The 23,052-nt window shown below is 37.4% G+C and overlaps 1 long non-coding RNA gene across 1 annotated transcript; it reads left to right on the top strand.

The window, feature by feature from the left end:
- Positions 1 to 1,048: 1,048 nt before the first annotated feature.
- On the top strand, positions 1,049 to 2,689 carry LOC148696857 (uncharacterized). Its single transcript, XR_015962031.1, has 4 exons — positions 1,049 to 1,207; positions 1,308 to 1,469; positions 1,571 to 1,644; positions 2,503 to 2,689. It is a non-coding gene; the product is annotated as an uncharacterized LOC148696857 (long non-coding RNA).
- The last annotated feature ends 20,363 nt before the right edge of the window (positions 2,690 to 23,052 follow it).

Raw genomic sequence — 23,052 nt, 5'->3', positions numbered from 1 at the left:
AGCAAATTAAGTCCTAAGTACCTCGGACCTTATGTGATCATCGAAGAGTAAGTGAAGTTGCTTGATTTACTTCCAGAGTTATTGTAAGAGCATGATGTGTTTCATGATTCAACATTTTTAGAAATTTCATCACGAAAAGAAATAGTGAGATTTGGAAAGGAGACAAAATAAGTCTTAAACACATCAGACCGTTTTTGACCACTAAAGGAATCGATGAAGTTGCATACAAGTGGTGATGTCTTCAAAATTGGCTAAGGTGCATAATGTATTATATTTCGATGTGTTGTCACTAGGTGGCAGATTCGTCACATGGAGTTCCGGTGCAACTGTTGAGAATTAATCCGGATTAAACTGGTTGAGGAACCAAGGACGACTTTGGATTGGAAAAAGAATGTATTGAGAGAGATTTACCCGAAGCTATTGTATGAGTTTAGATGATTAAGTTGGTTGTTGGAATTTCGGGGACGAAATTCTATAAGGAGGGAAGGTTGTCACAACCCGTCCCGGAATTTTAATTCCGAGGACGTGAAGTTATGAAAATGCCCTTAAACGGGACTAAGGGGCGTAAAATATGTTGTAACTTGATGAGTTGGGGATTGGGTAGGATCCCACCTCCCTCAAATCTCTCCCTCATTCCCGTGCCTTGTCTCTCTCTCTCTCCTCCCTCACAAATCTCTCATTCTCTGAGAGTTCTCTCTCTCTCCTTCGAACTCACACAGACCACCCACAAACCACCCCAAAATTATACCAACGAAGGATCTAAGACCACCATCGTACTCCTGAAGACCACACGAACACGATGGTACCAATTTCAGGTGAGTTTCACTTCGGAAAACCTGGATTTCAATTTCACTGTGCGTGTGCACTGTTCATGCACACGTAAAACTTGATGTTTTCTGGGATTTTGAAGCTTGTAGGAAGCTTGGTGAGGTCCTAAGGAAGCTCGGAGTGCTTCGTTTGAAGGATTTGGACATCGGGATCACGAACTGTAAGTTTGGCCGAATTTTCGTATTTTTGGAAAAGTTTGATTCCGTTGTTTTTAGGCCATAAAACTAGTCCAACGTGGTAGATTATGATTAGGGCTTCATTTTGGTATAAATTACGTGAAAAATGGACGTAGGAACACGGAGAACGACAAGTTCAAAGTTTGGCCGGAACTGTCGGGGCTTTTTCCGGTGAAACCACGGCGAGTTAGGGGTCGAGACAGGTATGGATGTGTTCGTCTCGTCAATACCTTCAATTTGATATATAGTACGTTGAAAATGGTTAAGAAATGAAGAAGTTATGACACTTTGAAATTTACCCAGAAATTCCGGCAAAACACTATTTCCGGCGAAACCAGTCCGGCGACGCGAGGAAGAAGACGCGCGCGTGGGCAGCGCGTGAACAGTGCGCGTGGGGGCGCGTGAGAGCTCCAAATTGAGTTCTAAAAATTGTCACGCGTTCGTGACGTCGTGTAGATCACCGTGGTATATTCATACACCCAAATTGAATAACGTATGAGAAAGTTATGGACGAATGTTTGGTGTATGTGCGTTAAATAACGTCAATTTGGTTACTTTTTGTATAGGTGAAAATTATACAAAAGAAGAGTGTAACCAATCTAGGGGAGGCTCAGGGACCTACGAGACGTCGATGTGATATGTGAGTGGGCAGTTATTTTTCAGTATATATATATATACGTATGCTTGACGTATTTTAAAAGAAATACGAATTAAATATCCTGTCATATATGCATCATATTTTAATATGTGCATTACCATAATTATGCATATTGTTGCATGGTGCTGAGGAGGCCCAGGTAAGCTACATTTGAAATACATTTGATATACGTATGAAATACATCATCACATGCATTAGTAGTAGTATACATTTATATATGTGTATTTGGTGCTGTGGACGCACAGGTAAGTGCCAGGTAAGTGGTATTCATGTTTGTATTCAGTAGTAGCTTGAGCATTTATTGAGCGTGGAGCTCTATTGATGTGAATTACGCTTAAGCATTTATTGAGCGTGGAGCTCTATTGATGTGAATTACGCTTAAGCATTTATTGAGCGTGGAGCTCTATTGATGTGAATTACGCTTAAGCATTTATTGAGCGTGGAGCTCTATTGTTGTGAATTACGCTTAAGCATTTATTGAGCGTGGAGCTCTATTGATGTGAATTACGCTTGAGCATTTATTGAGCGTGGAGCTCTATTGATGTGAATTACGCTTGAGCATTTATTGAGCGTGGAGCTCTATTGATGTGGATTACGCTTGAGCATTTATTGAGCGTGGAGCTCTATTGATGTGGCATATTCTCGAGCATGAATGGCATATTCTTGAGCATGAATGATATACCCTTGAGCATGTTGGCATATCCATACATACGTATATATGTTATTTTCTGGGAAACTATACTTGTTTTACGGCGAGGGGTTACAAAGTTTTGAGAAGTGTTTGGATTTGGAAAAGAATTGTTTTGCTGACCCACTCAACTTTGTTTTGCACCCCTCCAGGTTCAAGAATTGCAAATGTGTGGTGACTACGAGGAAGTTCAACGGTGTTCTGACAGAATGGACCAAATGAGGACTCACCTTCGGGTGTTTCATCTTAGAAGTTGTATATTTTAAAGCTTCCGAACTGTGTAAATGGTTACGTCACTCTCACGTGACGGCCAGCATGCCCTCCTTCGGGACGGGGTGTGTCATTCACCCACTTGAATGTCAATGATATTCCTCAATACAACATAAATCATGATGATCATTGAGTTTACAAAAGCTTGCTGCCACTCTAGTTAGTAACCTGTCATTCCAAGAAAATGCAGAACCATAGAAATCCCAAGTACGAATAACCTGTACTTGATACTCTATAATTACATACACATTTATCATGAAACACTATGTTACTACCAGAATCACGATGTCGAGAATCGACAAACAATACGCTGATTCCTCAAAACAAACTGAAATTTACTTTTAGTACCAAAACTGTTTGAAATGACAAATTGCATAGATTGTCAAAACAATAATAAATCATAGCATTGTTCTGCAACTAGTTACTGACATCAAAAGAAACAACCAAATAAAAACAAGTTCAACACAGTATTTAGAGTGTTTACTCCCACTCATTAACTGAATCAAAGGACTCTCTTACTCCCATGTTAAAAACATGCCTCTTGAAGACTCCCACTGGTAAGGCCTTTGTCATTGGATCAGCAACCATCAAACTCGTGTTGATATACTCAACATCAATAATCCTCTTCTTCACTTCATCTCTCACTTTCAGAAACTTTATGTCCATTAACCTGCTCGCATAAGACCTCTTATTATTCTTCGAAAAGAAGATTGCAGCTTTATTATCACAATAAAGTTTAAGAGGCCTTTCAATGTTGTCAATAATCACCAATCCTTTCATCATATTTTTAAGCCAAATGGCTTGTTGAGTTGATGCATAACAGCCCATGTATTCAGCCTCCATTGTAGAAGATGCAATACTCTTTTGCTTTGAACTCTTCCATGAAACTGCCCCATTAGCTAGCAGGAAGATATAACCGTTAGTTGACCTCCTATCATCTATACATCCTGCAAAGTCAGAGTCGGAGAATGCCACCAACTCAAGTTTGTCCACATGACTATATGTCAACATAAAATCCCTGGTTCTTTTAAGATACCTTAAGACCTTTTTGGCTGCAACCCAATGAGATACACCAGGATTTGATTGAAACCTGCCTAATACACTCACTGCAAAGGCAAAATCCGGTCTTGTACATACTTGTGCATACATCAAGCTCCCTACTAAAGATGCATACATCTTGTCTTTCATTCCTTATTTCTCCAGATCATTCTTGGGACATTGCTTATAAGTCAACTTGTCTCCTTGTCCAATAGGTAGCTCTCCATTTGAATATTTATCCATGTTAAATCTTTTAGTCACCCTATCAATATATTGTCTTTGTGAAAGACCAAGGGATCTCTTGGCACGATCCCTAATGATTTATATTCCCAAAACAAACCGAGCCTCTCCTAAGTCTTTCATATCAAAGTTCTGAGCTAACATGCCCTTGGTCGACTGCAATAAAAACATATCTGAGCTCGCCATTAATATGTCGTCTACATACAATACCAAGAATATTACCTTGGTACCACAGACTTTAAAGTACACACACTCATCCAGTTTATTCTCTTAAAAACCTGACTTCTCCATCACACTATCAAACTTTTTGTTCCATTGCCTCGAAGCCTATTTCAGCCTATAGATCGATTTGTTCAGCTTACAAACCATTAATTTTTTCCCCATTTCAACAAATCCTGGTGGTAGACTCATGTATATGTCTTCTTCAAGATCCCCATTAAGAAAGGTTGTTTTAACGTCCATCTGATGAAGCTCTAAATCAAAATGAGCTGTGAAGGCTAGTATTATTCTCATGGAGTCTTTGGTTGAGATAGGAGAAAATGTCTCGTTGTAATCGACTCCTTCTCTTTGTGTAAAGCATTTTGCCACTAGTCTTGCTTTATGTTTGTCAATTTTACCTTCCGAGTCTTTCTTTGTTTTAAAGACCCACTTGCAAACGAGTTTGTGAACCCTCGTCGGTTTTGGTACTAAGGTCCACACTCTATTCTTTTCCATAGATTGTAATTCTTCATGCATGGCTTCATTCCATAACCTTGATCTTGTACTTGAGATTGCTTGATGATAGGATGTAGGATCATCATCACCCCTTACGTTATATTCTGCCTCATTAAGATATACAAAATCTCGTAACGTAACAGCCTTGCGAACTCGCTGTGACTTTCTGACTGGTGCCCGAATCAGTGCAGCAGCTATGCCATGTATGTGATCATCAATATTATTATCTTCTACGTCTACAATGTTAGGACCTTGCTCTTCATCATGGGGAATTTGGTGATCATTCATCATTCCATCTACTTGCTGCTCAGGGAGACTATCAAGTCTAGAAAATGTTTATGGCTCGAAAGGAATGCACACGACAATTGCTTACTACTCAAGCAACTTACCTTCTTGTGGCAGTTCTTCAAAATTTGATAGTATTGAATGTGAAGAGTTGTCATCATCTCCATCCAAATGCTCGAGAAACTTAGCATTGTGTGTCTCCATAATTCTGGAATGACTGTTAAGGCGATAAAACTTAAACCCTTTTAATTTTTCGGAGTATCCAATAAACCTACAACTTGTAGTTCTTGGATCAAGTTTTTTTTTTTCCATTGGATTGTAGAATCTTGCCTCGGCTTTACATCCCCAAACATAGAAATGGTTGAAACTCGATTTTCTTCCAGTCCATGCTTCAAATGGCACCAAGTTAACCGACTTGCTCGGCACTTGGTTCAAAATATATGTTGCAGTTTTCAATGCCTCTCCCCAGAGAAAAATAGGAAGATGTGAGTGTGCAAACATAGACCTTATCATATCCTTGAGAGTACGATTTATTCTTTCTGCCACCCCGTTCTGTTGAGGGGTCCCTGGAGTGGTATATTGTGCTACGATGCCATTTTGTTCTAGATAAGTTGCAAAAGGCCCCTTGTGTTGTCCAACCTCAGTGTACTTGCCAAAATACTCACCACCTCTATCGGATCTCACAATTTTAATTTGTTTTTCAAGTTGTTTTTCGACTTCTAAATGAAAAGATTTAAAACACTCCAAGGCTTCAGATTTTTCCGAGATGAGATAAACATATGCATAACGTGAAAAATCATCAATAAAGGATATGAAATAAGATTTTCCACAAATGGTTTTGTTTGGAAAAGGTCCACATATGTCAGTATGTATGATTTCTAATAGGGATTTACTATGATTTGAACCTAACTTTCTAGTGTTGGTGAGTTTTCCTTTAAAACAATCGACACATTCTTTGAAATCACTAAAATCAAGTTGTGGCAACATGTTTTGTTTTGACAAGGTGATGATTCTTTCTTTAGATATGTGTCCCAACCTTTTATGCCAAAGCATTGAGGATTTTTCAGAAATGGACGATAACTTTGAACCGACAGCTTGAACACTAAGGCATTCATTTTTATATGAACAGTCTAGTTGCCACATATCGATTTCAAGATAAGCTTTCCCGATCAATTTATTAATATCATTCAAATGGTAAAACTTCACACAATGCTTATCACCAACAAAGATAAAACCTGACTTAACCAGCTTAGATGCAGAAATGAAATTCCTTCTTATGGAAGGTACATAAAGTACTGACTCAATTCTAAAACAAAACCAGATGAAATGACTAATTCGACTCGCCCTATGGATTCAACAGCAACTTTGCTCCCATTTCCTACATAAACATTGTAGACTTCATTGTTTATCTCCCTGGTTTTTGAGAATCCCTACAAGGAATTAGTTATATGAATGGAGCACCCAGTGTCAAATCACCAACTTTGAGGGGGAATAAAACTAAATTTGACTCAACACATACAAAAACATTTATGATTTTACCTTTAGTGACAAGCCAATTTTTTAATCCACTGCAATTCTTTCTTAAGTGACCTGTCTCTTTGCAAAAATAACATTCTTTTTCTTTCTCAATCTCGGCATTAACAGGCTTAATTTTGTGAGATCCTTTAAAGGGGTTAGTACTTTTAAATGAAGAAAAGTTTTCTTTCTTCTTCTTCTTACCAGCAGGTATGGTTGAACCAAAAGTAGAGTCTCTTTTGCATTTTTTAGCTTGCACGAAAATCACATCCACAACCTTGTCCTTTTTGAGCCGATCCTCTTCTTGAGCACACATTGAAATCAGTTCATCGATACCCTATTTATCCTTTTGAGTGTTGTATGAGACTTTGAGTTGCCCATATTTAGAAGGTAAGGAATTTAAAGCCATGTGGACTAAAAATTGGTCAGTCATAGGTACCTCAAGATCCTTCAATTTCTGGGCAAGATCGACCATCTTCAATATGTGCTCTCTGACACTTCCCACACCATCGTACTTCATTGATGTTATTTGTGTAAGGAAGGTCTCATTTTTTGCCTTTTCTGACTCCTTGAACTTCTCCCCTACGACAACCAAGAATTCCCTTGCATTGTAAGTCTTAGGAATTCCCCCTTTGACTGACTGAGCCATTGCTTTCTTCATGATCATCATGGACATTCGATTCACCCTCTCCTATTTTTCAAGCTTTATCTTTTCATCTGCAGTACTCTCGGCAGTGATGGCTTCAGGCTTTTCTTCCCTTAGTGCCAGATTAAGATCCATGAGACCGAGCACAGTCTCGACATCCTCCTTCCATTTCTTGAAGTTGGAGCTAGTCAAAGTCTCTATATTATTGAAGTTGAGAGACATCATGTGAGGTGTTGAAAAAGATCACGAAAACAATATTATTCAGTAGCTAGTTTATCAAACATGGAAAACTATTGTTACAATATTTCCCAATCCAAAGTCATATAAACATGGTATCATCTTTAGACAGAAACCATTTGTATTATGTTTGTATAACTGAGTCATTAAACACAAGGGCAATTTACACAACTTCAACTCTTTCGAGCAGATGAAGAGTGCAATCTTGTCAGTTTAATGACTCATTATACATTGATTTACTTGTTTGACTTGAATAAATAAACACTTTTGAGCAAATTATTATTCACTTAATACAAATAAACCACGTATATATTTAGTTGATCAACAAGCCAAAAACAACAATCCAAACACTTTTGAGCAGATTAGATGTCGTAATCCTTGTTTATAATTCATATTATGTTTGTCAGTTCAGTATTAACAAGCATATTATGAACCCAAAAGGTCTTCTGTTATTGCTGGTTTTTCCAGCGTTGTCCTCATCTGCATGAAATAGGTTACTTGCAAAACATAGAAAACAACTACTCAAGGAAAACTAGGTAGCTTATCATTATATTTTAATTGATAATTAAGCCACAAATTGATAACGCAAGAACATATGGTAGAAGCGATATTTTTCCAGGATCATACATGGTTTTGTATTTATCAAAACTATATCATAGTCTTTAATGAGAGTGAAGAACCCTAGCCACGTTGAGTGGCTCTGGTACCACATGTAAGAATTAATATGCACACACAAACCATCAACTCAATCAACGTAGTGATAGGATTACATCCACGAACAACCTCAATACATAACCCTATATGCAATATGCAAAAGCGACTTACCTGATGTTGCTGCCATTGAATGAACAGTGAATCAGTCTTCTATTTCCAGCACACAGCGATGACCTTTACTAGTAAATAGGGTTTAGTTCTTGAGAGTCTTATTGTGTGGAAGCAGGGACTTCTTCAATATGTATATATATACTAAATTATCCTATCAAAGTTCCACTAATACCGGCCTATTATCAGTAGTAGTGATAAACTCTATCCTCATAACAAATTCAAGTCCCATCGTGATTTTTATCTCTCAATAAATACTTGATAAGTACTCCCTTTAGATTGGCTGCACAATAATTAAACTCCACAACTCCCATTATATCAAGGATCTCAGATTCCTTCAACCACACAACTCGCACAATGAGTTTATGTGTAATCCAAGAAATCTAGTTGTTATCTTATTGTCATTCACACGTAGTCTAACAATATATCAATATTTTTGTTGCCTAATATTTTGCATAAATCATGCTAGAATTGCTTTCAGTATTTCAATTCTATAGCAGCTATTTTTCGTATCATGCATATATAGAACTAATGCATGGTTAAGATCCTAGATGAATTTAGTTTCACAAGTTTTAAAACACGGCGTCTAATTAAAATGGAAAATTGTATGTTTTCTCTAACTTTACTAAATAAGCATGCTCTTGGATAGAAAATTTTATTATTAAGACATGCAAAAAGTTATGATAAGATCAATGTTTTTGAGATGTTCTTGGGTGAATAGGACACAACAAATCCTTTCTATTGATTTAAGGGCTGCTATGAATTGCATTAGAAGTCATAACAATATGACTATATCCCCAAACAACAGTGCAACTAGTCTTACTGGTTTGATTACTAGTGGCTTAGTGTAAAGTATGGATTATGTGAAGCCTGCGACAACTAATTGCCAAATGAAGGTTGTGATACCTCATCCTAAATTTGTCGTATTTTATTTTATCAAACGTATGAAATTACCAAATTGCCCTTAAGGCATGAACGTTGACTTTCGTTGACCATATAGTTGTGACGTGGATTACTAATTTTCTTAGTTTATTCTTATTATACTCATTACCACGAACACGTGGGTGTGAACGGATTCGAATTTGGAGTTATAATGAAGATTCTACGTTACAAAACGTCGAATGTTTTTCGAATATTTCATGTTTTGTCTTTAGTGACCTTAATGTGTGAGCCATTGGGGCCCACAATAGATTCTTGTCTCCTAATCCCCTCCCTTTTCCCTATGACCCTCTTTTCCTTTTATTATTTTTTGAAAATATCCCTCTTACTCTAAGTTCTCTCTCGGCCCCCTCATTTCTCTCTCAAACCAGCCCTCCCTGAGGGTACCAAAAGCACACAAAAACAACCATGCCTACACCACCACTCTCCCTTGTAGTCCCTACAAATTTTTAAACTAGAAAATAGAAGAAAAAACCATTCGAAAACTCTCCCCGTGTTGCACAGTGCATTTACTGTGCAAGGAACTTCTTCGACGATTTCTCGGCATCTCTGACGATCAAAATTGGTCCCTATTATTGTAGATCATGTCTAGGTTCCCGATTAGTAAGTTTTTGGGTGGTTTTGGTGGTGTACAAACACAGAAATGCTCAAAGAAAGTCACTATGCAAATCTGGAATTTTCTAAGCCTTGGTCATTTGGCCATCTTCTAGCCATTTTTCCGGCCAAATCTAGCCACCATTCTATCCCAACTTGCTAAAAATATCTTCTCCACATTCCTAATTACATTTTGGCTTTTGAATCACTCGATTTGGACTTGTATCGAGCTCGGAATAGGCTCTTGAAGTTAGGAGAAAATTTTTAGAAATTCCTAGAGTTTCGAAGGTGGCGCGTAGGCCGAGCATGGGTGCGCGTAGAGGGCTGCCATGGCCAGCGCGTAGTGCACACGCATCTTTGCCGGAGGTACTATGCTCTGTCACCATCCACGGCAGCAATTACTGCAACGCCGGCGAATTTTTCGACAACTTTTCTGGCGACCCATCTAGGAGCATGGCCTCTCGGGCCACCACCCTATGGCGGCGCGTGGGGGAAACCGAGGTCCCCCCTTAGGTTTTTTGACGTTCTGAATCTGATTACAATGTCCGTTTTCCCAAGTTCAATCGTGTTAGTAGAGTTTTATTAATTGGTCCCTTTATATGCTTAGGTGCATTTGTTAGTGGCTTTTCCATCCTCCCTAGTTCGAACGACTCTTCGGCGATGAAGTATTTGTGAGTGGACCCTTTCCAAAATGCATGATTTCATTACTAGAAATGCATACAAGACAAGCATGATTTTATGACTACGTTCTATGAAACATTTATTAAGTTATCGGTTTTACGCTTTATGAAATATCATGCTTTATATCAAATTTACGTTATTGAGATATTTAAGATTATGATTTATGATATGATGTTTGAGATATTGAGCTCTGATGAGATATATTTTGGAATTATTATGTTTATAATTTTCTATGCTTAGTGGATATTTAGATATATATACCTTCAAGCAGGCGATGTAAGGCTTTTGGGCGGAAGATTTATATATGCCTTCGGGCGATTATGATACCACTTCGAAGCACACTATATACGATATATGTTTTATGAAGGTTTTACGACATAATAGGATTTTCAAAAAACCTATTACTTATTAGCTATATGAGTTTTTCTAAAACTGGGGGTTAGTACATTTGAAGAGTAATTGTTTTAGTATTACTTATTTATAAACTTTGTCCACTCATACTTTGTTTTTTGTCCCCTCAGGACCTAGGAATGAGGCATACGACTCGAGCTACGAGGCATTCCCATATCAATGAATTTGTGTCTTCCTCTATGCGTAGGACATCTCTTGTAATCGCACTTTCTAATATTCCTTTCGCTTGTATTCGAATTAGTAGTATGCTTTTAACATGTCATGCATTATACTTTTAAATTATTGGCAGTTGAATATTATATTTTATTAAGGTTTGTACTTGAATATTATATTGCGTAGTTAGATGCAAAATTATTATGCATGTTTCACATGTTCTCAGCATATGCATTCATAAAATGGCTTGCATCACCCTCGGGTGTCGACCAGCACATGGCAATCCCATTGTCCTTTGAACACTGGGATCGGAGCGTGTTAGATTGGTATCAGAACATACTTAGGATGTCATTCTTTCCGCTTAGTGATAGGAGCATATTTATGCGCCTTAGTTGCTTGTTTTCTTGCATTTATGTTGCTAGTACTTAGTAATTTTAGTAGTTTAAGCCATTTTCGTGTGTTTTTAGGTTCATATGGCTAAGGAAGCAAAAAGATGCATTTTGGAGCCTTTTGGAGCACTATTGGGCTAAGGATGGATAGCTTATGCTTGGAGCCAAAGTGTTGGATGAAATTGAAGGCCTTGTATGCACTTGAGGACACAAAACAATGGCCCTAACCCAATTACACAACCTTGCCATGGGCTTAACCATATTTCCCTTCCCTTGCCATGCAAACCACCATATTTTAGGCCCATTCTATGTACTTAAACCCTAGCCCTTTAACCTTGCAGCCCTATTCTAATTTATTCACTTCCATATTCTTCTTTAATCCACATGCATTCATCATCATTCACCCTACCTTGCATTTCCACAAAACACATTCTATGCCGTGCACCTCCCTTGCAATTTCAGCCATCACACTTCATCATTGCAGCCACCATTCACCCTAGTTGTCAATCACATGCTTTCCCATTGTATAATTCATCCACATGCATCTTTAATCATTCACTCATAAGCTTTCCCAACAAACAATTCAGCCACATGCATCACAAACACACCTTGCCGTGCATCCCTTGCATTTCCAGCATTCCCATTTGCATTTTCAGCTTTCCACCAACCAACCTAGTTGTCATTCCACATGCATTCCCTTCTTTAATCATTCCTAGCTGCCATTCACATGTTCTCCCATCCATTCTCTCCCTATAAAACCATGCAATGCATTCATACAAACCATTCCATTCACCACAAATCAATCACACAACACACCATCACAAACACATTCTTTGCCGTGCATATCCCTTCCATTTTCTGCATATTTTCTCTTCATTGCAAACACTATCCTACCACCACACATCCATTCCTCCATACACCTAAAGCCCTAAACATTTCCTTAGACCTTGTGCCACAACAAAGAGGAAGAGAAGAGGGCCTAAACGTTCATACAATTCAAGTTTGAGTTGTTGGAATGTTTAGGTGTTTCTTTGATTTCAATGTTTAATTTCAATTCTCTTTGTCTTGTAAGTATGAGGAACTAAACCCCCTTTAGCTAGGGGGTGATTCGAAACCATGTTTATGCTTGCAATATGAATTGATTACCTTTGGTTGGAATTTCATAAGTTGTGGATTCAATTTGTTTAGCCGTTTGATTGATAACTTATTTATGTATGTTTATTGAGAGTGCACGCTTAATTTTCATGCATGAATATGACGCTAGAATATAAGTGAGTTTCACCTAATCGTTATGAACTTATATTCACAAGTAGTGGAGGTTGCTTATAAACAATCGCGTTAAATGAATTCTTGGCACTAGTTTCATGCTCATCATAGTAATGAATGCCTCGTCAACACTTATAGTTTTCATGATGCTTAATGATCTTTGATTGTATCTTTATTGTGTTTTTCACGTAAAGGACTTTTGGAGAATGTTGTGAATTGCGTTGCGCAAACCCATCCAATTCATTAACTTAAAGGAGAACTTGACGGTTAATTTAAGCGGACCTAATTAACCCGGGGTGTTGAGTTTCATAATTTATCGAAAGACCAACTAAAAATCAATCTTGTATGCAAGTGTAACATGTTTGGAGAAGAACCTTCTAGCTAGCATTCCATCCATATTTTCATCGCATTCATATTTACATTTTGCCCTTAATTATAATCTGTCCATTTAATTTAATCTCGTCAAAAACTCAATTCCCCCCCCCCCCATATTTTGTTAAGTCTTAGTCATTCAAATCTATCTTATTTTATGTTTTTAAGTATTTGGAGTCTTGTGAACTTCTTTTGAGTTTTCTTTAAGTAAGTTAAGTGTTTTAAACTTTATTTTACGTTTTTGAGTCAGTTTCCAAGTGATTTTGCAATCCCTCCTAATCCCCAGTTAAGAACGATCCCTACTTATATCTATACTACAATTGTCACAAGAGGGTTTAATTTGTGTGCGTATAATTCTCGCATCACTTAGTAGTCATAATCCTTCACGCAACCACAATTTTTCATCTTTCTAAATCTTTTTTGCCTCTTATCAGAATCATGGATACTTGTGGTGGGAATGTGCCTCATTATGGTTTGATGGGTGGAATTCAGCAATTGACCTCTGCCCTGCAACATGATTTCCCTAGGAATAGCCGGCAGAGTCATACTTACATGGAAATTGCTCGGAGCCACGGTGTTACTAAGCTAAATGTAGTTAGTGCTTGTGAAAAGGTCGAAGATTGGTTCGAGAAAATGGAGGACACTTTGGAGGGTATGTCCTGCCCAATGGCTGAGTGGGCGAAGGCAACAGGTTACTTTCTCAATGGTAATGCGAGATTTTGGTGGAAATCTGTGAAGGACTCTCAGCCACCTAACTCGATGATAACTTGGGCTACTTTCAAGAGACTCTTTAGTAAACACTTTTTGAGCCCCGAATACTAGTTGAGAAAGAGGGAATTCTTAAGTTTTTGCCAGGGCAACTTAACGATTACGAGGTTGGATAATACTTTTTGACGATTGGCGAGACACCACCTTTTGGTCTATAGGAACCCTCGAGAGATGATGGTACAACTTAAAATTGCTCTGAATGATAACATATGTGAACTCTTGGCACCACAAACTTATGCATCCTATGAAGAAACAATTCAGGTAGCTTTAAAGATTGAATAGTCGCGTTAAAACAGAGTTACCTAGAATCAGCCTCGAAATCAGAATCAGCGGGGTTGAGGTTTCAGATCTCGAAGCACAAGGGAGCCTTTCATTTTTTTCTTCTTTTTCAGCCCTAGACACTCTCATTTTCATTTAAACGCTGTGGTCAAGGTTCGGGATCTTCCAATGAGGGATCTGGTAATGAGATGACGAGATAATCTTTCAGTCACTTTAATCTAGCTGTCACGATTTGTGCGCGTTGTGGTAGGCGTCATCGAGGAGAATTTATTACAAATGCAGGCACATGTTTCAGGTGTGGTGGCACTATACACATTGCCCGTAATTGCACTACTACGTGCTCACTTGAGAATCTTACTTCTAGTTCAGGTTATGGTGGAAGTAGTAGTTCAAGAACTTAGAATCCTGTTCAGAGACAATCGCAGTATTCTGGTGCAACTTCTGGCAGTTGTACTCAGGGTACCGAGTAGGCCGCAATACTTAGGGTGCTAGGACTCATGGAGGTCGTAATGGTGGTTCAGGACGATAGGCCCACGGACGTATCAATGCTATGACTCAGTGGGAAGCAGAGCAGGATCCCAAAGTTATCATGGGTACGTTACTTGTTTTTGGTATTGGGCTCATGTTCAGATTAATTCGGGTGCTACATATTCTTTCATATCTCCATAATTTGCACAAGTTGTGAACCCGCAACCTACATCACTTGGGTTTGATATGTTTATACAATTGCCTCTGAATATTTATTTTGTGCACAATGGGAATTTAGGGATTGCCTAATTATTGTCAAAGGAAAACTTATGGATGCCAATTTGATTCCTTTTAAACTAGTGGAGTTCGATATCATTTTGGGAATGGATTGGTTATCCAAGCACAATACAGATGTCGGTTATATAGATAAATTGGTGATATTTGATTAGCCTAGACGACCAGCAATCACATTTCAAGGTGAATAAAGGATTCTTCAAAATAGTATTATTTCTGCCATCAGGACGACGAAGTTATTACTGAAGAGTTGTGAGGGATTCTTGGCTCATGTGGTCGCCTAAGGTAAACCTTCTCCATGTGCTGAGGATGTGCCAGTGGTGAAAGAATTCACCAATGTCTTTCCTGAAGATTTGCAAAGGTTACCACCTGCAAGGGAAGTTGAATTCACCATAGACTTAATTCCAAGTACTAACCCTATTTCTTTAGCACCACATCAAATGACATCAACTGAATCGAGGAAGTTGAAGATTCAACTTCAGGAGCTTATGGATAAAGGCTATGTCCAACCCAGTATGTCTCCCTGGAGTGCTCATGTACTATTTGTAAGGAAGAATGATGGGTCAATAAGACTCTGCATCGTCTATAAACAACGTAATCGAGTGATGTGAAGAACCGTCATCCCCTACATTGTATTGATGACTTGTTTGATCAATTGAGGGTTGCTTGGCTATTCTCTAAGACCATCTCCAACCATTGGCCTAAAACCTAAAATTTTTAGCCTAGAAAATTTAGGGCTTGTTTGGTACTCTACTTGAATCCAAATTTTTAAACTCAAAAACAATTTTCAAGTTTTAGGCCTTAAAAACTTATTTGGTAGGACTATTTTCAAAAATTGAACTCAAGACTAACTCAAAAATATAGTCTATTCTCTAAAAACATAAGAAGTAAGTTTTTTAGAGTTTTTAAACTTAAACTCTCTCATTTCTTTTCTTTCCCTCATCCCCTCTCACTCTAAATCTCTCTCTTTTTTCTTCTTTCTCTCTCCTTTTTTCTTTTTTCTTTTTACCTTTTTCATCTCTCCTCCAATCCGCTTTCCTCATTCTCTCGGTTCTTTCTCTCACTCCTCTTCCTCTCTATCTCGTCCAATCATCTCTCTTCTTTCTCTTTCCTTCAATCATCTCCTACTTTCTTTCCTCCTCTCTCCTCTTTCTCCCTCTCTTGTGCCCCCCCTCTTTTTAGATCTCTTTGTCTAGTTTAAGTCGTAAGATATACAAATTTTAAATCGCAAACTATTCAAGTTTTTGAGTTTTAAAGAAAATTGTTTTCAAGAAATGTTCTTAAGAAATATTTTGAGAAATGATAAAAAATTTCAAATAAGATACCAAACAGGCTCTTAGGTTCTAACCTAGAAACAACTTTTCTGCTCCAACTTTTCTAACCTAAAATTTTAGCCCCAGATTATTAAAGAACGAACTTAGGCTAATTTTTTTTTTAATTAACTTTAAAAAAAATGTAGACTATCCTAAATTAATTTTATGGACATTTTAACCCAAAAATATTTAAATTCCGATAAACATTGAAAAATCACTAAACCAACAAATGAAACTCATGAAACACTATAGAAGAATATGAAACACATGATAGAGATGCTTATAAACACACATGAGCAAAAGCATGGTTTTGGAAGATGGTAGAAAGAAAAATTGGAAGAATTGTAGGAGAAAAGTGAGTTTTGTGTGGATGTTTCACCAAATATATAGGTGTTTATAGAGTTTTTGGGTGAATTTTGAGTTAAATAATTTTTTGTAATTATTTTAACAGTTGAATTTAAATTTGGGCTGTTAGATTTTTTTTTTTTTTTTTTTAACCATTAGATTTGATTATATTCGATCTCAGTCGTTGGATTAAATAAATTTATAAATATAAAACAAAAATGTTAACTAAATTAAATGTGGACTGTTGGATAACCAACATTCCATTTAAATGTGAGTCGTTGATCAACCAAAAGAGTCGTTGGACTCAATTTTATTGGCAGACAAGTGGGAGACACACCTATGTGGGTGGGAGCTCCACCACTAATCTTGGCCTAAATCTGGCTTTTTTTAGGTTTTAGGTTTTAGGTCCAAATTAGAACTTGGGTTGTAATGGATTGGGGGGGAATAGAAGGGGAATTATAGGTTTTAGGCCATAGGTTGGAGTTGGCCTAAGATCGATCTTCGTTCGAGTTACCATCAACTGTTGATTCAGAATGAGGATGTACCAAAGATAGCTTTTTGCACTCGGTATGGACACTATGAATTTTGTGTCATGCCTTTTGGTTTAACGAATTTTGTGTCATCAAATCTGTGAATTTTGTTTCATGGATCAGAACGTATCTTGATTGGTTTGTGATTGTATTTATCGATAACATCTTGATTTACTCCAAGGGTAATGTCGAGCATACGAAATATTTGAAGTTAGTGTTGGAGAAGTTGAGGAAGCATCTGTTGTATGTGAAGTTTAGTAAGTGTTAATTTTGGTTGGACCAAATCAGTTTCCTCGGGCATGTGGTTTCCGCTGAGGGAATTTGTGTGGACACCCAGAAGATTTCTGCAGTGTTTATGTGGAAATAACCGAGGAATGTCACAAAAGTTAGGAGTTTTCTTGGGCTAACCGGTTATTACCAACACTTTGGCAGGATTTATCAGCGATTGCCTTGCCTTTTACTAAATTAACATGGAAGAGAGTCAAATTCGAATGGGATGAAAATTCCAGGAGCTTAAACATTGTCTTACTCATGCCCCTGTCCTTGCTCTTCCAGACGATGGTTGTGAGTTTGAAATCTATAGGGATGCACCTTTGTCAGGCTTGGGTTGTGTTCTGATGCAGCATGGGAAAGTCATCGCTTATGCTTCCAAACAACTTAAACCTCACAAGAAAAATTACCCCACTCATTATCTGGAACTTGGAGCAGTAGTCTTTTCTTTGTAAATCTGGCGACATTACTTATACGGTGAGAAGTGTCGCATCTTTACGAATCATAAGAGCTTGAAGTACATATTCACCCAGAATGAGTTAAACTTAAGACAAAGAAGGTGAATGGAACTCATTAGTGACTACGATCGCACTATTGAGTATCATCCTGGTCAATCAAATGTCGTAGCGGACACTCTTAGCCAGAAATCCTATGGACAGCTTGATTCTATGCGAATTATCTATGTTCTGTTATTGTTTGCTCTTAGAGGAATCGATGTTGCGGTGACGCCAAATCCACAGGGAGCATTGTTGGCACACTTCCAAATTATGCTTGTTTTGGTGGATCTAGTTCTGGAAGCTCAAGAGCACGATCAACAGTATGCAGACTTGAAAGAACAGGTGTCGAATGGTTTGTGGCGAGATTTGAGGATCCAGAGAGGTGAGCTTTAACGATGGGAAATCGATTATTTATGCCTAAAACAATGAAGTCGTGAAAAAGGAAATTCTTGATTGTCACATCCCAGACCGACTCCACCGTAGCACGATATTGTTCGCTTTGGGCTTACCATTCCCTCACGGTTTTGTTCTTGGGGACTCAGCACGAGAACTTCCCAGTGGGTCACTCATCCTAAGAATGCTCTCGCCCAAACTCGCTTAACTTCGGAGTTCCAATGGAATTTGAAGTCAGTGAGTTCCCAAAATGCCTCGTGCTATAAGGAAGGGAGCATCTATATATAAGGCACATCACCCCCTCGTCGTTGGTCGATGTGGAATCTTACAATCCACCCTACTTAAGGGGAACCCAGCATCCTCACCGGCACATCCGCACCGAACGGCAAAGTGACTCCAAAGTTAAGCGAGTTTGGGCTAGAGCATTCCTAGGATGGGTGACCCACTGGGAAGTTCTCGTCTGAGTTCCCAAAAACAAAACCGTGAAGGAATGGTAAGCCCAAAGTGGACAATATCATGCTACGACGGAGTCGAGACTAGGATGTGACATTGATGAAGTTCACATTTCGGTGTATGCCATGCACCTGGGAAGTACTAAGTTGTATCACACTATTCGCCCGTTCTACTATTGGTATGGGATGAAATGGGATGTTGCAAAGTATGTTAAGAGATGTATAATTTTCCAATAAATGAATGTAGTCTGCATACTATATTCATGATATTAAGTTAATAATATAGTCTGCATATTATTGTTACAATAGTTAATTAATCTCATAGTACCAAAGCATGGGCCATAACATAAGCAATATTATATATATATATATATATATTCAAGGTCATAAAGTATCACTAGTTAAAGCTAAAAAATAAGCCATACATGGCTATGACCTTTAAATTAAAATCCATTGAAATAGACATGGATTAAACATATGCATACCTCACCGAATGCATTCCAGACTTATCATGCTTGAAAAATTATGTATATCACTAAAGACAAACATGAGATTTACATATGTGCATATGAATTGTAAGACTGTAAGTACCAATGATAGCATATAACATAACTTAAATGAATAAGAGGTAATCAAAATCACTTTAAATTACCACTTTGATGCTATCAAATTTTTCATATATTTATACACATATCAGGACTTACAATGTATGTGAATAAACTAATAACCTGAAACACAATGCATTAATAGTACCGAGAATCTCCAAAAAGTAATTTATCAAAAAACTTGAACAAGGAACTCAAGTCAAATTGAACCATATGTTAAATAAACTAAATATTGAGTTGCGAGACACCTACACACACACACACACACATACATATATATATATATATATGCTCATTTACATTCTTGAAATTTTGTATGTCAACAAAATAAAAATAAAAAAGGAAAATTAATAGGTTTAAGAACCATCTTTACCCCTTTTGCCGAAATATGTATGTGGCAAAAAAGGTTTGTCATCATGCTATTTAATATATATATATATATATGTCAACTTCAAGAAGTTCAAGATCATGACGAATATACTTAATGTCTTTTTCATAACTTTTTAATTTAACATCTCAAATTATATGTCTACAACCATATAGGAGACTCAATTAAGGTAGTTGTGATAAAGCTAATAAACATGTATAAATCCAATAGGACAATGAAATCGAAATAGGATGAAATATCAATTAATAGGTTGTAATATTCCTTCAGTCAAAGGACAAGTTTTAATATATATAGCTATCTCAGATTTCAATATGAATTAGGTTAGAACACAATTCATGTTGAAAACCAATTTCTTTTGCCGTGAAACATGAGTTTGAAAATTGAGCAAAACTTAAAACATGTTATCAATTCAAGACCTAAACTTTTAGGGTTTACCGAGTAGATCTTTAGTTGTAGTATGACATGCTCTGATACCAACTGTTAGACTTTATATATTTCATAAACAACTAAAAACACTAACTTAGAAGAATCCATAGATGATACACGATTAATAAAGTACTTGAAGTCGACATGGCATTTAGTAAAGATGAACCATCTTTGACAGAGCCGTGCGGAATAGAATGAACCATATGCAGACTTCTTCATATAACAGATAACTTATTGTAATCATGAAAATAATATGTTAGTTAACCAAAGTCTTCTGCACACTCAACACTCTTTTAAACTCGAACTAATGGGGCGTTCATCTGAGTTTCTGTGTATTATGAGCAGAGAACTTAGCCTTGTATTTAAATGACTTAACCCTAATGAATCCTCCCATAATAATGTCATTAGGATTCCTTGCAGTAAAAGATAATTGATACACCAAATCTCATTCCATATAGGATAGAATTAGGAGCCCTTATTTCCCAAGGAAATTCGGAATATATTAACTTTACTTGTGGTACAAGCTATAGCTATTAACTAAATCATAATCTTATTTATATTCCAAGCCATTCTTAGATTAACTGTGTAGACCTAATAGTCATTAGATTATGATCCAACATCCAACACGTTTCACCACCATCACACTTTGAGCCTGCCGTTGGAGTTCGTCACCTTTCCTGGTGATTGCGTAGTTTCAATAGCTGTTGTGATTGTAGAATCGACGAAAGCCCTTTTCAACAACAATGAGCATGAGAGTCCAATCAGATTTGGGATTGAGAGAGTGAGGTGAGGATGGCGGAATTGGCTGGAGAGAATAGGTAGATGAGATGGTGAGGATGGGGATGTGGTATGATTTTATTTTCTGGGGTCAGGATGGGATGGTATGATTTTGTGGATTTGGTTTGGGTTAGTATGATTTTCCGAGTTTGGGAGTTAGGGTGACAATTTGGCAAGTGTGGGGGTGATAATGGCAAGTGGGAGTGAGGGGAGGAAGAATGGACAACTGGCATTCTAGAGAGAAAGGAGGCGTTTTGGAGAGAAATGAGGGTAAGAGTTTATTTTTAAATTAGTTTTAATTACTAAATAAAAAAATTCATAATTTATTAATATTTAATTGATTTTTTAAATTTAGTTAGGTGAAGAGTGGGCCCTAGGCCTGCCACGTCATCACTTAACAACGAAATTGACAGAAAATTTAACAGAGGTTTGACATTGCAATAAATTCATAAGTTGAGGTATGACATTGCAATGTTTAAAACATGAGGTATGAGATTGTGGTTCGACCCATGGTTAAAGTAATTTTATGTAATTTACCCAATAATTAATGTAAGAATTGGGTCTTAACAAAAATAAATGATTGAATTGAAAATAGAGAAATGGGTCGAGTACTGTTTGATCTATGTGCAAAACATGGGTCTCTATATGGGTTTCAAATGTAATGAAACTATTTCTTTTTTCTTTTTCTTTTTTTTTTATAAAAGGGGGACAACTGGTGGTAAGTCACAGTTATTCATTCCTTCCGGGCTTAGAGAGACTATGGGGAGTTTCACCCTGCCCATGACCATAATCAAGCAGACTCACCAACTTGAAGATCGAACCCTGAACCTCCCACGTGAAACTATTAACTAACTAACTAACTATATATATATATATATATATATATATTCACATCTTTAAGACGATAAATAATTATCATAAAAAATCTATAATTTAATATATTTATAAATGCAAATACAGTAAACTCATAGTCCATTCATGAATTGAATCAAATAGACATTTTTAACTAAGGGGTAGAGTTGCGCTCTTTAAACGCCCTAAGAAATAGGCGTAAGTCATCGATTCCAATCAGATCCGAAAAATGAGAAATCAATCAAAAGTAATGCAGCAGATTTGAATTGAATCATGACTATATAAGCTATTCTGATAATAAGATTCGATAAAGATGAAATCGTGGACTTAAAATCTTTACTGAACTATGACCGGCCATCATATTAGCAAATAAACGTATTCCTGAGCTTAATGCGCGAAAACAATGAGGAATTAGCTCAATGAATACTAAAAAGGGTGCTAATGGCAATGGAACTCCTGCAGGTAATGAGAAGTGTAAACACGAACTTTCATGAAACAAGAATATGTGTACAAAAATAATATTTTATATTAATGATTTTGGGGTTACAATCTCTTTGTAATTTGGTCCTCTGATTCTATCTTCGTAAAGTGTGGGTTTGTGGATGAGATGTTGATCCTAAGGGTCGTCGGTGCTTGATCTAGGGATGAACAGTTGATGAATGGATTTTCAAGGGGGCTTTTGGGCTTGATCTTGAAGGTTGATGGATGAGCGGACCTTCAAGGGCTTTTGGGCTTAATCTTGAAGAACGATTGGATGTGTGGATTTGTTGAGGTTGTTGATCCAAAGGGCCGTTGGGGCTTGATCTTGAGTTGGTGGAAGTTCTTCAAGGGCCGTCGGGGCTTGATCTTAAAGGAGGAGTTGATGAAGAACGAAGAGAGCTTTCTTGATCCTTCGGGATTTGCTTGAGAGCTTTAGAGCTCCAAAGCTTCAAGGTTTTGGTGTGATGTAAATTCCTTTCCCCTTTTTTCTCTTGATGGAGAAGCCTATTTATAGGCTTTGAGAGTGAATCACCACCATCCATTTTTTTGGTGAAGTGAGTGGATGTTGTAGGTGAAATAAATGGAGTTGGTAGGTGAAGTAAGTGTGTGATGTAGGTGAAATAAGTGTGTGAGGTTGGTGAAGTAAGTGGAAGTTGTAGGTGAAATGAATGTGTGATGTAGGTGAAATAAATATGTGAGGTTGGTGAAATGAATAAAGGTTGTACTTTTAATACATTGGTCAACATTTATTTCACTGAAATTTCAATGTCTACAAATGCCCCCACTTCAAGGCGCGTCGTATACATGTGTTTGTCACGTGTAGAAGATGCGTTTTGAAGTCCCTTAATGTAGATGTTGATCTAAGGGCTGTCGAGGCTTGTTATTGAATTGGGCTGGAAATTTCTTCAAGGGCCATCGGGGCTTGATCTTGAATTCGACTGGAAGATTTTCTAATTTCCTCCAATCGTTAATTTTCCACAGGCTTAATCTTAA

This window comes from Pyrus communis, chromosome 5 (assembly GCF_041283825.1).
Source record: "Pyrus communis isolate YQ-2024b chromosome 5, ASM4128382v1, whole genome shotgun sequence".
Classification (NCBI taxonomy): Eukaryota; Viridiplantae; Streptophyta; class Magnoliopsida; order Rosales; family Rosaceae; genus Pyrus; species Pyrus communis.
The sequence above is the reverse complement of the archived record's forward strand: the minus strand, read 5'-3'. Positions and strand labels throughout refer to the sequence as shown.